The sequence below is a fragment of the Peromyscus maniculatus genome, chromosome 5 (assembly GCF_049852395.1).
Source record: "Peromyscus maniculatus bairdii isolate BWxNUB_F1_BW_parent chromosome 5, HU_Pman_BW_mat_3.1, whole genome shotgun sequence".
In the NCBI taxonomy this organism is placed as follows: Eukaryota; Metazoa; Chordata; class Mammalia; order Rodentia; family Cricetidae; genus Peromyscus; species Peromyscus maniculatus.
Window position 1 is genome coordinate 87806164 of NC_134856.1, and position 16144 is coordinate 87822307.

Below are 16144 nucleotides of genomic sequence, written 5' to 3' on the forward strand. Positions count from 1 at the left end.
TTTTTTTGTAACCAAAATTTTAATCCCAAGGATTCTCACAAACATATTACAAATGACAGCATGAAAAAGATATCTTGCACAGTAACTAAAGTTCAGCTTTACAATGTACCCTTAAACTGATAGGACACTGCTAACTTAAAGCCTTCCATTTCAAATAAAACGTTACAAACAGCTTTTTGTCCATCTATAGCGATCAGTGAGGAACCTCTCTGCAAGCCTTTGGAGTGCAGTTCCCACCCTTTACCTGTTGGCTTGTGTTCACAGCAGCTTTTAAAGACTGCTTATCATTCCCCCACAGCTCCACTCGTATCCCAGCTACTAGAGAAACTACAGCTTTTTCCATTTCTGCCAGCTCTTTCTATATCATTAGCACATCACACTTTAACTGGGCAGGATCTAGGTTTATTTCAGTCTATGAAAAACTAAAGTTCAAAGCAAATTCAATCTTGCTTAAGGGAACATTGTAAAGTAACACTTCTTGATATTACATGCCTCCTAGGATCCATTTGGAACCACAGAGAATTACTTCGTTGTGTGTCACCGTTCCAAGAGACAAAACAAATTTGAACAGCTAAAACATCTTAAAAATGCACCAAGCTTATGAAGTCTCAAACAAACTTGAATTTCCTGTACATACTCCTGTCAAATGAAGTTCTTTCCTGTACATCACTTCTTTTGCAAACTGGTCTTCTACTTCCTTTCATTTGACCTAGATCGGCTACGAGACCTAGAGAAGGATCGAGACGGCTTGTGATTTCTCTCCCAAGACAGAGACCTTTCTCTTCTCCTATCTCTAGAAAGTGACCTGCTCCGGCTTCGAGAGAAGCTTCTCCTTCTTGGAGATCTTCGCCGAGGTGGAGGACTCCTCCTGCGGTAATCATCTCGAGGGCGACGACCCCAGGAGGGAGGTGGGCCACGATTCCGACTTCTTTTTCACCATTCAAAAGTTCCACTCTTACACGGCAGCCACATAGTGTTCTTCCATCGAGCTCTTGGACAGCATCAGCGGCATCTCGGGGATCCTCAAATTCAACGAACGCAAAGCCAGGAGGGTTTCGAGCAACCCACCCACTTCGGAGTGGTCCATAATAGCCAAAAGCCCGTTCTAATTCAGTCTTGTTCCCATTGTTTCCAAGATTACCTACATACACCTTACAATCTAATGGACAGGAATCACGATGCATTTCGAGATCCTGGGTTCAAACAGCCGAAGCTCAAATCCCAATACTCCGACAGGCCCACCCGCGCCCTTCGGGATCTGCTTCCGCAGGTGCGCTCCATCCCCTGGCGTCCACGAAATGGCTGACTTTAAACTCTTGATCCCCCTGCTTCCCCCTCCTGAGTGCTGGGATTACAATGTGCCTGGCTTATGTGGTACTAGGGATGGAACCCAGGGCTTTGTGTACATCAGGCCCGCACTCTACCAACCGAGCTACATTCCCAGTCCCTTATTTGTCTTTTAGAGCTGAATTGTTCATTTCTACAGCCCAGACTGAGTCTATAGATATTCTTTTCTTGAAATCAAGGCTATCCACCCAAGCACTCAGATCAGCTAGGCAGCATACGCTTCCCCTCCAGTCTCCAGCTCCTGAAGCTTTACAAAAAATGAAGATCACTTGTAGAATAAAGGACGAGGAAGCCCCATGGTACTCCCCAACTGGGGACTCACCCAGCCATTTGATTTACTCATTGCTTGTAGGGAGGTAAAGGGGAGTGAAGAACTGGAGGAACATCAGAGCCAGTTGCTAGTGGAGTCCAGTGCTGAGAAGAAAATTTTAGGGTGGAAGTATAAGTATGGTGAACAACCAAGGACAGTTCGTGCAGCATCTCTCCATGCTGCAGCTTTCTCTCTACAGTTTGGTGTGAGCTGGGAAAGGAAATCGCAAGATGTTAGCTTGTTTGTACAAACTGAAGTTCTCTGACAAAGCCATATCAATACCAAGGAAGCTATAGCCTTCCTGACCTCAGCCATCTAGAACTTGGTGATTGTGGAGAGCTTGAAGTCAAGAGCCAAAGCTGGCCTGGGCTTATCTCTAGTTCCTTTTAATAGTCGTTTACTGCCAGCCTCTGCATCTAGCCCTGAACCCTCACGGCTCCTGGACGACTCTGAGAATACACAGCAAAGCCTGCCAGACGCTGGCCTCCAGCAACCCTAAAGTTAAGCAGGCTGTTAACATGACACATGAGTCTTACAGACTAGATTGCTCTGCCATTCTGGAGCTTAACTGCTGAGCCCATCAATATAACTGGGACATGTGTTGATTTATGATTTCTTTTGTTCTGTAACTAGACAACTTCATGTAACATGGAACATGTCATTTCAGGATAACTGCATGCATGTCCCTGAGCTGTGGTCACTCATATTTGGCTCTGAATAAACTATTTTCTTTTAAAGTTGAGTTGTTATTTTATGCCAAAATTTGTGTGTATTTCCTCATCAAGAAATCCTTCTAAGGAGTCTGCTTGCTTCTCAGCTTGCTAGATGTGGTGCTTCCTGTCTCACTGCTGTGATCAAATATCTGATGAGAAGCAACCTAAGGGAGAGAGGGTTTATTTTGGCTCACAATTTGAAGGTGCTGTTCAATGGTAAGGAAGGCATGGTGGCAAGTTCCACAACTTGCTCAGCTTTAGGGATTGACCTGACAGGAGCAATAAGAGGACAGACACACTGACACATGTACAGAAAAGTTCAGATCAGGTGGGCCATGCACTCTACTCAGACACACCAACGACATCCTGGAAGCTCAGCATGTTTATTACATACCACCGAGGAAGGAGCTAGGTTTATTGCCTATGGCTGAATGAGGAGATAGGTTTACTGTAGACAGCTGAATGAGGAGATAGGTTTATTGTATTCAGTGGAAGAAGTAGGTGGGTTAATTAACTGGGTAGGAGGGCTCTGTAGGGCAGTGGCTCTCAATCTGAGGGTCTCAACTCTTACAGGGTCCATGTGTGAGATATCCTGCATATCAGATATTTATATTATAATTCATAACAGTAGCAAAATTACAGCTATGAAGTAGCAACAAAATAACTTTATGGTTGGAGGTCACCACAGCTTGAGGAACTGTTTTAATTGGTTGAGAATCACTGCCATAGGGGATCAATTTCAGCTAGCAAGCATCTGGGAGAAGGAAGTTTCTGCATACACTGTTTTTATCTAAAAGTCAGTGGTTTGTAGCATCAGTGCTTGGACCAGAGGAAGGCTTTGCCATTTCCATGGGTCTGAGGCATTGGTGTCTTTGACAACATGAAACTGTGCTCATGACACTAATACATATTCATTCAGGACTCCATTCACTCTCCATAGGAACATTAGGCAGCTGGCCACACTTCCTTTCCAGTCAGGAAATAGAGTGATGGATGCTGGTGCTCAGCTTGCTTTCTTGTTTTTATTCAGTCTGGGACCCCCCGTTCACAGAATGGTACCACTCATTGAATGAACCCAGTGTAGAATACCCTCCCAGATATAGCCAAAGCTGTGTCCCCTAGCTGATTCTAGGTCTGTCAACTGGACAGTCAGTGTTAGCCATCCCAGAACAGTTCTTAGAGATTGTCCAGGTTGTGTTTCTTTAGGACCTAACAACAGCCCAGTGACTATATAGTGAAGTTTAATGAATTTAGGAGATGTAACTCAGGCTCTAAATGCAAATCCAGCTGGTGGAAGCTGTTCTGAGTGGTGATCAGTACCCAGTATACCTGTTACTCAAGCAGTGAGGAGGAAGATAAAATAAAAAAAACCTCACTGCCTTCTGAGACAGATAGTGTGTAGAAATCCCAAAGTGGAAGTTGGACCCTATACTTAGCTCTGTCATTGATTAACTCCTGGTTTTCTTTTGCGTCTTGGCCTTTTCTCTTTTAAAAGGCTGTACCAGCCTTGCCATATGCTGTTCATTCACAAATCTGAAAGTGTATGATAACAGTATACCCAGATTCCCAGGAAATGAGAAGGAGGCTGAGAAATGACTCAGTTTCCCCTAACCTGTGAGTCACTCATAACTGCAAACATCAGCTGTGCCAGAAAGCTCTCCTGGACTTTGTTCATGCTGCACCCATTGACTTTGAGTTCCTGCATTTCGAAGCTAGAACTTTCCTGCCCGTCCCTGACCATGGACTCACTCACCATGACTGGAGGCACTGGAGAAACTGCTGCTGGGCCATGGCCTTTGAATTAGAGCTTGCAAACACTTAATGAATAAACAGTTGAATGTTGATAGTAATGAGAAAAGAAGCCCTTCCCGTTAACCTTACGTTGCTCTGTCAGTACTTCAGTGACCCAATGGGGAAACTTTCCAGGTATTTAAGAGAGCACAACAAGCTGTATCTCCTAATCCTTCCTAAACATTTCCACCAACTGGGGACCAAACATTTAAATATATGAGCCTAGGGCACCATTCTTATTCAAACTGCCACACTTAATGACTAGTAGCTACTTTATAGTAAGCAGTATGTCTCAGAAAGACTCTGCCTCACTGACATTTGAACACCTAGAAGGCAAGGCCTTCTTGCTTGAACTTAACTTTTGTTGGGGTCAAGCCATGTTGCCAGTTTGTGGGCACTGGTGGTATCTGGTGCATACCCCGCTGGGGCTTTAGGAAGGGACGGGAGGATCTTGTTTGTCCTCATCCCCATCCCTGCTGCCACAGAGGAGGATTGGTTTCTCATGCTCTTATTCCCGTAAATCATCTTCCACTTGCTGCTCTGACGATCTACCATACTTAGCCAAACCAACTGAACCAAAGAAAAACAAACAACAGAACTGTAAATGGTCTTGAACCCAAGAGAATTCTTTCTCAATTTCAACCATGCAAGCATTGTGGTTCATTTAACCGGATGGCAAAATTGGTCTTCCCAACACACACAACCTTCCAATGTAACTTTTACTTTAATTTAATTAACATGAAGCAGAAAGTCTCTTTATGGCGTTTTCATGCACACTTAATTTTACCCGTTCTTCCCCTTCATCCACTCCTGTTTCTTATTTCCCTGATCCCTCCTCCTCAGGTATCCTTCCATTGACCCCACTTTTTGCTCACACTGTATCACTCTCTCTTGCAGAAGGATTCATTGGGCTCAGGGTGAGTGAGACCAGACTCACAGCTAGCCCCTCTGCTCCTCAACGTAACAGCATTAGATCCTTTTCTTCTATTCCTTTGCTTTCCTTAGGCAGAAACATGGTTCCCAGCTGCGTTTTCTACTTCTAGTCTCTCTGCTTCTCAGAACCTTCTGAATAGTGCTGCCAGATAATCTTCCAGAAATATCTCGTTCATTGCATCACTCCGTCTGCTGAGGACACTAAAGAGTGCACACACATTTCTCAGGATACTGTAGGTACACGTAGAGTTACTATGACAGGAATTCAGGGAGTTTCCACCCAGTAGCCCCAGAATATCTATACAGGAGGGACAGATAAGTGCACTTTTATATCCCACAGTATACACACATTTGTGCTTCGTATTGTAGGAAAGTATCTGCATAGACATGTTACTAATAGCACACAAACATGGCTAAGGCCTGGTTTGTTTTGAGTTAACCCACAGCTCAGGTGCTCTTGGAGGAGTATGAGGTTGGTACCAGCCCGTACTTATTAGACTCAGTACCTCAAGAGGGAAGAGAAGAAGGGATGCCATGGCCACCATAAATCTCAGAAATGTGACTGACCACCTCATCAGGAGGCTAAGACTGAGCTCTGGAATAAATGACTGTTGTCTTTGTCCCTCTCCTATCCCCCCATAAAGTCTGCTGGCTGGAGACGATATGTAAGCCCATTTTCTCTAGGACTGGCTTTACTACACTGTTTTCTCCCATCACTGGGTCTCTGAATAAAGCACAATTTAAAGGTTCCACTTTGGTCTCCATTCATCAGTGTTTGTGGTGAGAGGCATTATGAACTCTAGGATTCTGGTTAGAGGAGTTTATGTGACAATCTGGTTGGCAGGGGCTGTGTTATAGGGTATCCCTTGTAGTGGTTTTTCTAGGGCTCTTTTACCAGGTCCACACTCACTGGCTGGCAGGATTTTTGTTTTTGTTTTTGACAGCAGGAACCTAGTCTTTCCATTTCCCTTGCACGGTAGGCTGCTGGTAACCCCATGGGCTTGTTTGGATGGATTTTATTTTTTAGGTGAAGATATGGATTGCTGACTAGGTTTTACATGGAGTAGCACTTGGTTTACTTATAATGTGGTGTTTTTGTGTGAGTTTTGAGGATCACATTGCCTTGAGATTATTGCTTGGATCTCTCCATTTCTATCTCACATTCCAGATCTTCCTCAGTAGAATCTTGCAATGAAGTGGCCTCGTGGCTGGTGGGGAGGGTCTTGGCAGGGAACCTGAACTTTCTTTACTTCCTGTTTTTCATGTCTGCAAAGAAAGGACCTTCTCCCAGAGTCCTGTATTTGCTAACTATAGGGGATGCTGTATCACACATCTGTTTCATGAGGTTGTAGAGTCTGAGGACTCACTGTACAACTTCCTTAGGGCACTGGGTTATAAAGAAATGAGAAGCTAGGGAAATTTGTTTCTCCTTAAGTCAAGCAGATCTTCTGTGATTTGAGAAATAAAATGCTATTATCATTATGGGGGGCCTGAGAAGGGAGCCATTCTTAGGAGATAAAGATAAGCCTAAACTACAGGAACCTCCAACATTTGAAGAGAATTTTGCTCACACTGGTGTCTCTTTCTGTCTTAACTTCATCAGGTGTACTTAGAGAGCTACATGTTGAAGTGTTCTGCTAGTTGACGAGACAACACGGGTGAAACCACACATGACCTATACCCCAAGAGTCCTTCCATTCTCACTTCCTTTCTACCATCCAGGGGAGCCACACTTCTGACTTACAGAATGAAATTATCTTTACTGTGGGAGCCCGTTCTCGGGTTCCTTGTGGCTTTACCCAGCAGGTCCGAATAGAGGATGATCAGGACCATGGGCCTGAGTGCAGGTGTCTGAGATGGTCTGTAGTTGGCTGTGCTGGGGGAAGGAGGTCTTTTGCTCCACCCCTTGGCCTCTCTATAAAAACCCTGGGGCAGAGACAGTCAGGGCCCATTGGAATAGGTTCCAGGCCCTCTCGAGGCTATTCTTTATTTTCTATCTGTTTATCTCCGCAATATTCTCCGCAATAAATCCTTCTATCTAATATTTCCTGCTGCTCGCACTCAAGAAAACTCTGGGGAGCTGTGGGGTTGGTGGGTAAATGTCCACACTTTACCTGTTCTTAGACTTGAGGCAAATGGAAGTGTGCATGGTGAGCCTTTTGCTCAATGAATTTTTGTCCCAACTCTGGAAAAATATCCAGAACTAAAGCAGTGTTTTCAGAATGTTAATCCCAGCAGCATCTTTTTATAGTACTGCATAGAAAGAAAGCAGAGAACACTTTCAGAGAAAGCTTTAGCTCAACGCCAGAGAAACCTGTACTGTCTTTACAGCTAGTTTCCCAGACATGGGTCAGAGCTTTGAGAATCTGCCCTAAGCTTCAGTATACCTAACTCTAGGGTGAACAACTCTGCCCATGTTGTCATGAAAGAAACCAAATGGTATTGATGCTTAAGGGTGTCCATCGGTTATGACACACACACACACACACACACACACACACACCTCTTTTTCCCTGGTGCTGTGGTTGAATGTTGTTGAAGTCCTCACCCCAAAGTGACAGGATGAGGAGGTGAGGTCCCTGGGGGATGATTAGGCCCTATGGATGGAGCTTTCAAGAGTGGGGTTAGTCTTCCTCTAAAAGGCATTCCAAAGTGCTCTCACTCTCTTTCTACTACATGAGGGTCTAAGGAGAAGTCAACAATTTGCAGCCAGGAAAGTAGATCCTGTTGGAATCTGACCATGATGGCTCCCATGCTTGGGACTTAGGACTCTATAACCATGAGAGAGAAATCTTGGTAATTTATTAGCCACCAGTTATTGGCACTGAAACTAAGGCCAGTATTGGTTATTTTTCCCCTCTGCTGTGACAAAATAGCTAATGGGAGAAGGCTTGTTTTGGCTCCCGGTTTCAGAGGGCTTTCAGTCCATCACAGTGGGAAAGCGTAGGGGCTTGAAGGTGGAAGGCTGTTCAGGTAGCAGCAGCCTGGAAAGCAAAGACCATAGCCAGAACCCTCACAGGTCCACACCTGGTGGCTGGATATCCATTCTAAAGACTCCACCCCCTTGCAAAATAGTGCCATAAGCTGGGTACTGAGCATTCAAAACATGAGCCTGGAGGAGACATTTCAGACTGAAACCATAATGGGACCCTGGAGGCCTTGTTGTTATTGTTGTTGCTCCAATCTAAATTCCTGACCCAGTAATTTAGAAAGGAGAAGAAAAAAGTCTTTGGAGGGATGATAATTCAATAGTGAAAGATTGCAGTGATCTTGGAGTGGAGTTGGCTGTTTGCTCGGCTGTGAAAAGTCATGTGTTTTATAAAAAATTTGTAAAGCAACATACGAATCACAAAGTCAAGAAACAATTTATTTGTTCCTCACACCCAATGGCAGTTCTCTTCAATCCTCCTTCTTCCTTCTTGATGAGACTGTGAATGGATTTTACAACTTCCTAGTCTTGGCAATTAGAATCTAGTCTTCCCTGATTAAAACTACAACTATGACTCGGCTCATAGCTCTGTGTCTCTTTGGACACTCTTCATCACGGAGCTGCACAGACATACAGTTGGGTTGCTGTGCCCAGGAAGCTGTCACAGGTATGCTTTCTCTGTCTGCTCACCTGTGCTTTCCCTTTTGGGTTTGAGGCACTAACAACAAAATCAGAAACCCTGAGCACAGTGGGCTTAGGTTTTTAGGAAATACCCTGCACAAAATTAAACTCAATGAAAGGTGAAATTTGTCATAGTCAGCAATAGGAAGGGCTTTCAAATTTCAGTGCTTAAGGTCGTTTAATGGTCGTCTCCAAAACCCATCACTCTATAGGGTATGAAGATGGTGTAAACTATGTCTTATAACCCTAAGACATTCTTTGTTTCATTTGTGATCCTGTGAGATGGCTCAGTGCATAGAAGCACTATCCACTACCAAGCCTGATGACTTGAGTTTTATCCTAGGAATCCACCTGGTAGAAGGAAAGAACCGATTTCTGAAAACTATCCTCTGACCCCTATAAATAAATAAATGTGAAAAATGTAACACACTAAAGTAAATGTAAAAAAGAAGTTGATTAATTTCACCCACAAAACAGCTACCATAGAATAACCAGTAGAGAAAGAAACTGTTCAGTGTGAAGATAATATTAAGCAGAGTAAGTTTTTAAAGTTTTTTTTTGTGTATGAACATTTAACCTGAATTTTTGTAGGTGCCTTTGGAAACCAGAAAAATATGTCAGGTCCCCTGGAACTGGAGTTATATGTGGTTATGAAATGCCATTTGGTTTTGGGGAACTGAATCCAGGTCCTCTGCAAGTGCTACCAACCACCAAGTAATCTCGCTAGTCCCCAGAGAAGTTTTTAATATAAAAGACAGAGTTACGTTAACAAGTCTTTGATGGAGGTTCTTTCTGTTACCCAAACTCATTGCATTTAGGATGAAGAGAAAGTGTTTATGTTACCAGATATTTTTTCCTATGTGGCTTGCTGAAGCACACAGCTAGGGTGTGGTAGAAGACTTATAAATAAACATCAGGGTTTGAGATTCATTTGGGGCAGTTGATTTAAATTTGCTCCATAACCACAGACTGTGCCCTAAATTCTCTGAGACCTTTTGCAAATCTTTTGTCCCAGCATAATCAGATGAGAGAGTATGTGATGGTCTTAAATATCTGTTGCCACTAATTGATAAACATCTCAATGTTCATGCTAATGTTAGCCAAGGGCCATTCTTATGATATTGGCAAATGGAAGAACAGTCTTTTTGGCATTGGAAAGTTATATGATTCGCTTGAGATCAGAGACGACTGAGTAACTGATCTCATTATGTGTGTATTGGTGTACGTGTGTGTGTGTGTGCATGTGTGAGAGACTGTGTGTGGCGTATGAGCACATATGAATATGGGTGTTAGTGTGTGTGTGTGTGTGTGTGTGTGTGTGTGTGTGTGTGTGTATGAAGGCCATGTCTTCTTTAGGTTTTCCACCTTAGATTTTGAGACAGAATCTCTCACTGAACCTGGAGCTTGCTGATATGGTTAGACTGGCTATTCACTAAGCCCTGAGATCCTGTTGTCTCTACCTCCTCAGTGATGAGATTATGTGTTCACATTGCTATACCGACTTTTTACGTGGGTGCTAGGAATGAAACTCAGGTCTTCATGCTTGTCCAGCAAGCATTTTACTGATACAGTTACCTCTCCAGTCCCTTTATCTTCTATGAAAGACTCTCTCTGTGTAGTCCAAACTCCTGAAGCTCTGGCTTCAGACTCTGAAGGGATGGGATTAAAGGTGTATGCTACTATGCCCATCTACTGTGGTTTCTACCAAGTGTCAATGATTTCTTTTTGGCATCCAAATTTGGCATAATTTATAATTCACTAAAAATTTCAATCTGTTAGACCCAACAAGCCAAACTTTCTTAAAGCTCCAGTTACTTGCAGTTCTGGAGTTAGCTTTCTGGTGTAGTATGGTCAAGGGTTCTGTCAATCATGAGAATAGCTCTGGAGATAGGCCTTTAGTGACCCATGAAATGGTTTCTCTCTTCATTGAGTCTATTATTTTTCACAATGCTTAAGATTTGATGACTGCATCCACAGTGCTCTCCGGAAGGTGAGTGGACTTCCTGACTTCCAGCAGACACCTCATCAGGTGGGGAAATGCACAGGTGTTGAGTCTGTGCTGAGGGTAAAACAAGAATAATGTGTGCGTGGGCCACATTCTTCCAGAGTGAAGGGCAGTGCTAAGAGTGTAAGCACCTAGAGTTAGATTAGCATAGTGAGTGAGGAAACAGGTCCATGGGGCCCTTCGGGGAGAGTTGAGGCCAGGAAGGCTGAGGTCAAATTTGCAAAGTGCCAGAAGCCAGCTTCAGTTAGGGAAGGCTGTTCCGGCTTGGATGAAGATGGAATTTGAAGAGAGCAGATTAGGAACAAATGAGGGGTTCATGTGATCCTAAGACTTCTTGGAGAGTACCAAGACCAACTTCTTGGGCAGATGGTGCATGTCTGGCTAGTGTTAGGACTATTTGGACTTTGTCCTGGCCCTGGATGACCCAGCCAGGAGGAATTTCAGCCATGTTAGGCTTGTTTCCCTGAGAGATACCTAGGGCATGATTCTGTTTCCCTAGAAGAGGGACAATCCTGCCAGTATCATCAGCTCACTCGTCCAGGGTGGAAAACATTCTCCTGGCAATGACTCAGTGATCTGCTGAACTTGCTGAGCCTTAAGAGTGAAGAGCGTGCATGGTGAGAGTGGGGACATTTCTGTGGCTGAGAACATCGGCCAGGGCATTGAGAGAATTTATCGGGTCTCTTTGACTCCATAATAACATAATAACAAATAGAACAATGACTGATGACCTAGGGATTCTTGTGAGGCAGGTCTTAAGTCCAGACCCTTCTTGCTCATTCCAGACTCCTTTTTCTGATGTTTCAAGTTAGCTCTGGGCTTCATTGGGGGCTTTTCTGCTTTATCTTAGTTACTTATATTTCCATTCTTTGGAAATACATTCTTTTAGAACTTGGAAACTTAGAACATTCTACCGTCTTGGATCTTTATAATTTGTACTTAGAGGGTCAAGGGAATACCAAGGTATCTAGACTTGTTTTTCTGAGACTACCACAAGCACCAGAGTTGAATAATAGAATCTCCCTTTTCTCTGAACAGTCCTTTATTCTCATTCTCTCTCTGTCTCTTTCCTTTCTCTTCCCTCTTTCCTCAATATAAGAGGAGAAGAATGGAAACAGAAAACTAAAATTAGACATACCTGACCAATGATTCTGCTTTAGGCAATGGAAATATAAACCATACCCACATTTCTGTTTTTCCCAGGATCCGAAGCACAACCTTGGCTGTTTGGGCAGTTGGCTATTCTGGGGTACATTTCAGAAATAACTCATGTTTATTTATCGTTGGATATTTATAACAGTGTTTCAGAGTTGGTTTCCAGTAAGCCCATGAAGGATCATGGGCTCCAGCAATAGCGGAGGAGGCTGCAGAGGGGACCTGAGCAGAGAGGGATACTGGCACTGCTAGAAGCTACACCCGCCCTCCCCTCAGCTGAGGTTGCAGGGCTAAGGGGTGGGTACTGAAAAACAAGACTTGAGCTTTGTTTTTCTGTGAGTCTTTCCGGGAAAGGATGTTAGAGCCTAAATCGGATTACTTCTCCAATTTGATGAAGTGTAGACACACACGCACACACACACACACACAGATACTTTGAGCGCAGGCAGAGATAGTGTTGACATTTCTGGAGGCACAAAAGGATCATGAATTCCTGAGCAGTCACCCACAGACCTGAGCTGCCCAGGAATGCTGACTGTTCCAGGCACTGACATCATTCCTTTTCCAGCCCTGAGAGGAACCCTCTGACCCCCAGGTCTTAGGGCAGTTATTTTTAGCCTGCAAACCCTCCCCATTGGCATTCCCTTGGTGCACTCAGGGAGCCAGGTTTCAGGAAGGGCCTTCGACTCCATTGAACTTTCAGTTCATATCTCTGCCTGAGAAAGAACCAAGAATGAGGTCTAAGAGATGAAGGGAGCACTGTGGTGATGGCACACACCTTTAATCCCAGCACTCAGGAGACAGAGGCAGGCAGATCTCTGAGTTCAAGGCCAGCCTGGTCTACAGAGTGAGTTCCAGGACAGCTAGGTGTACACAGAGAAACTTGGTCTTGAAAAACCAACAGAAATAAAGAGGGGGTGGTGGATTTGGAGCACATTTGGTCTAGCATCTTCATTGCAGAGGATGCCAGAGAGGTTGAATGGATTATTCAAGGTCAAACAACCAATTGTAGATTTGTCCTCCTAGTCTTCCTACAGATTGCTGTTTCTTTTACTTAGTGGTTCCCAAAGAAGTCTCCCTCAGGAACCCTTTGCACTCTAGAAAATTATTTGTGTGTAAGTGTGTATGGGCATACATGCAGTATATGTGTGCATTTGTGTTCCTGTGTGTATGTGTGAGTAGAGGCTAAATAGGTGTTGTGTATCTTCTGGTATTGCTCTTCACCTTATTGTTTGTTTTTTAATTTTTTTGAGCACTTTGTACATGACCACTGTATCTAGATTACTTCCTCCACCTGCTCAAACTACTCCCAGTGTTCCCCCTCCAAAATGCAGTCTCTTCTTTAATTATTATCGTTACGTGTGTGTGTGTGTGTGTGTGTGTGTGTGTGTGTGTGTGTGTGTACAACCTACTGAGTCCAATTGACATTGCTTGTGTGTACTTGTGTCCAGGTCTGACCACTTGGGATTGGAGATTAGACATCCTATGTAGTAGCTTTCTCAGGAGCTTTGACCATGTGTAGCTCTTCATCTTGGGGTGGGACCGTGTGGAATTTCCCCTGTCCACACTGGCATGTCAGTTAGTGTTATCACTATGCTGTTCTTTTTCCACCTTAATTTTTGAGACAGGGTCTCTCATAGAACCTGGAGCTCACAGATTTGCTAAGACTAGCTGCCCAGTGAGCTTGAGAGAACCTTCTGTTCCTGTGTCCCCAGAACTGGGAGTATAACTGCATGTCACCATGCTTGGCTTTTGACATGGATGCTGGGGATTTGTCTCAGGTCCTTTATCTGGAGATGAATAAACAGCGTGAAAAGGTCATTTAGACAATGGTGTACTCTTGACCTGCAAGTACTTCACCTTCTGAGCCAAATCCCCAGGCACTGGGAAATTGGTGACGATCCCAAAGGAGTTGTCCTAGTTAGCATTAACTCTCAACTTCACACAACCTAGAATCACCTGAGAAAAGAGTTTTGGTTGAATAGCTGTCTAAATCAGGTTGGTCTGTGGGCATGTCTGTGAGCAATGATCTTGATTGTCTTAAGTGATGTAGGATGGCCCAGTCCACTGTGGGTGGTATCTGGGCAGGTGGCATATATATTTATATGGAAGCCAGATGACTGTGAGCGTGAATGAGCCAACAAATGAGCAAGCAAGCAGTGTTCCTTTATGGTTTCTGCTTCAAGTTCCTGTCATGACTTCCCACAGCCTCAATGATAGGATGTGATCTGGAAATTTAAGCTAAACATTTTCTTTTCCTAAATTGTTTTTGGTCAGAGTATTTTATAGTAGCAATGGAAAGTAAGCTAGCACAAGGTCTCGCCTGTATGGATTGTGCCTGTCAATATATGCCATGAAAAACTAAATCCGAGAGATTGTGAAGGTATCTAAGTGAATAAAGTCCTTGCCTTGTAATATGGGGAACTGAGTTAGATCCAGCCCCTGCATTAAAAGTCGAGCATGGTGGTGCATGCCTGTAATCCCAGTGACAGCAAAGTGGAAGTAGGAGGTCCTCAGGGCTTGCTGAGCAGCCACTCTAGATGAATTGGTGAGCTTCAGGTTTAGTGAGAGACCGTTTCAAAAAATAAAGTTGAGAGAGACTTAAGTATGAAGATGTTTACCTATAGCCTCTGCATTCACATACACAGGAGCTTATGCACGGGTGCATACGTAAGCGTGCATACATACACAGAGACACAGACAGACAGACAGACACACACACACACACATACAAAGCTGAGAAATTAGGCAGGTATACTGTAAATTTGAAGCTATCCTGGGTGACATAGCAAGACTCATCTTAAAATAAGTAAGTTATTAAGTACATCAGAGAACCATACATATATACAGGGAAAGTATTATAATAAAATATCTTATGATGATTGTGTTATTTAAATACAAAAATAGTGAAAAATGGCATTACTTTATTTTTTAATTGAAAATAAATATTTTTCATACAATGTATTCTGATTGTGGTTTTCCCTCCCTCATTTTCTCCCCGACCTTCTCCACCTCTGCACCCATCCAACTACAGGCTTTCTTTCTTTCTGTCTTTAGAAAACAAACAGGCAAGTTAAAAAAGGATAAACAAACAAACAACAGAAAAAAATCATGAGAAACATATATTCACAGAGACATACACATAAAAACAAAACCCATAAAAACACAAAATCGAAAACCGTACTATACAAGCAAAAGACCAGTAAAATAAAAAATGCCAAAACAAAGCAATTATGAGACATAAAATCTCCAAAAATACCATTGAGTTTGTTTTGTGTTGGCCATCTACTGGTGGTTATGGGACTTGCCCTTAAGTGTGGTTTGTATACCCAGGGTGACTCCATTGGAGAAAACTAATTTTTCCATTGTAGGAAGTTATCGATTGGTTAGGGATGGGTGCATGCTGCCAAAGTCTCTGTGAGTTCATATGTGCTTTAGTTCTACTGTGTCTGGAAGACACTGTTTGCTTGGTGTCATCCATCCCTTCTGGCTCTTATAATCTTTCTTTTTTTCTATTCTGCGTGGCTCCTTAAACCCTGAGGGCTGGATCTGATGAAGGTATCCCATTTAGGAGTGAGTGTTCCAAGGTCTCTCTCTCACTGTCTGCACATACTGTCCAGTTGTGGGTCTCTGTATTTGTTCCCATTTGCTGTAGGAGGAAACTTCTCTAATGATAGTTGAGTGAGGCACTGGATAATAGATACAGCAGAATGCTGTTAGGAGTCATTTTTATTCCTATGTTCCTTTAGTACAGTGGTTCTCAACCTCCCTACTGCTGTGACCCTTTAATACAGTTCCACATGTTGTGGTGACCCTCAACCATAAAATTATTTCATTGATACTTCATAACAGTAATTTTCTATTGTTATGCACCATAATGTAGATATCTGATATTCATTATATCTGATATGTGATCCCCAAAGGAGTAATGACCCAAAGCTTGAGAATCACTGCTTTAGTAGAATAGTAGTATTTTGTTTTTCCCTTGGTCCAGGGCCTATCTAGTCTCAGGTTCTTGGCCACCTGAGCAGTGTCAGGCATGGGTTCCATCTCATGGAATGGACCTTAACTCCAATCAGATAGTGGTTGGTTACTCCCACAGTGTTTGTGCCACTATCACGCCAGCAAATCATGCAGGCGGGTCACCAATGAAGATTGCAGCATTTGTAGTTGGGTTGGTGGTTACGTTTCTCTTCCAGTAGTGTGAAGAGTACCTTCCAGTACATGAACATAATCAGTGAAAAGAGTGGAATAATTTTATATTTTGCAAATCTTTTTAA

At 43.3% G+C, this 16144-nt stretch overlaps 1 pseudogene; it reads right to left on the reverse strand.

The window, feature by feature from the left end:
- Positions 1–247: 247 nt before the first annotated feature.
- On the reverse strand, positions 248–1285 carry LOC102911630 (serine/arginine-rich splicing factor 3 pseudogene; annotated as a pseudogene).
- Between the last annotated feature and the right edge of the window lie 14859 nt (positions 1286–16144).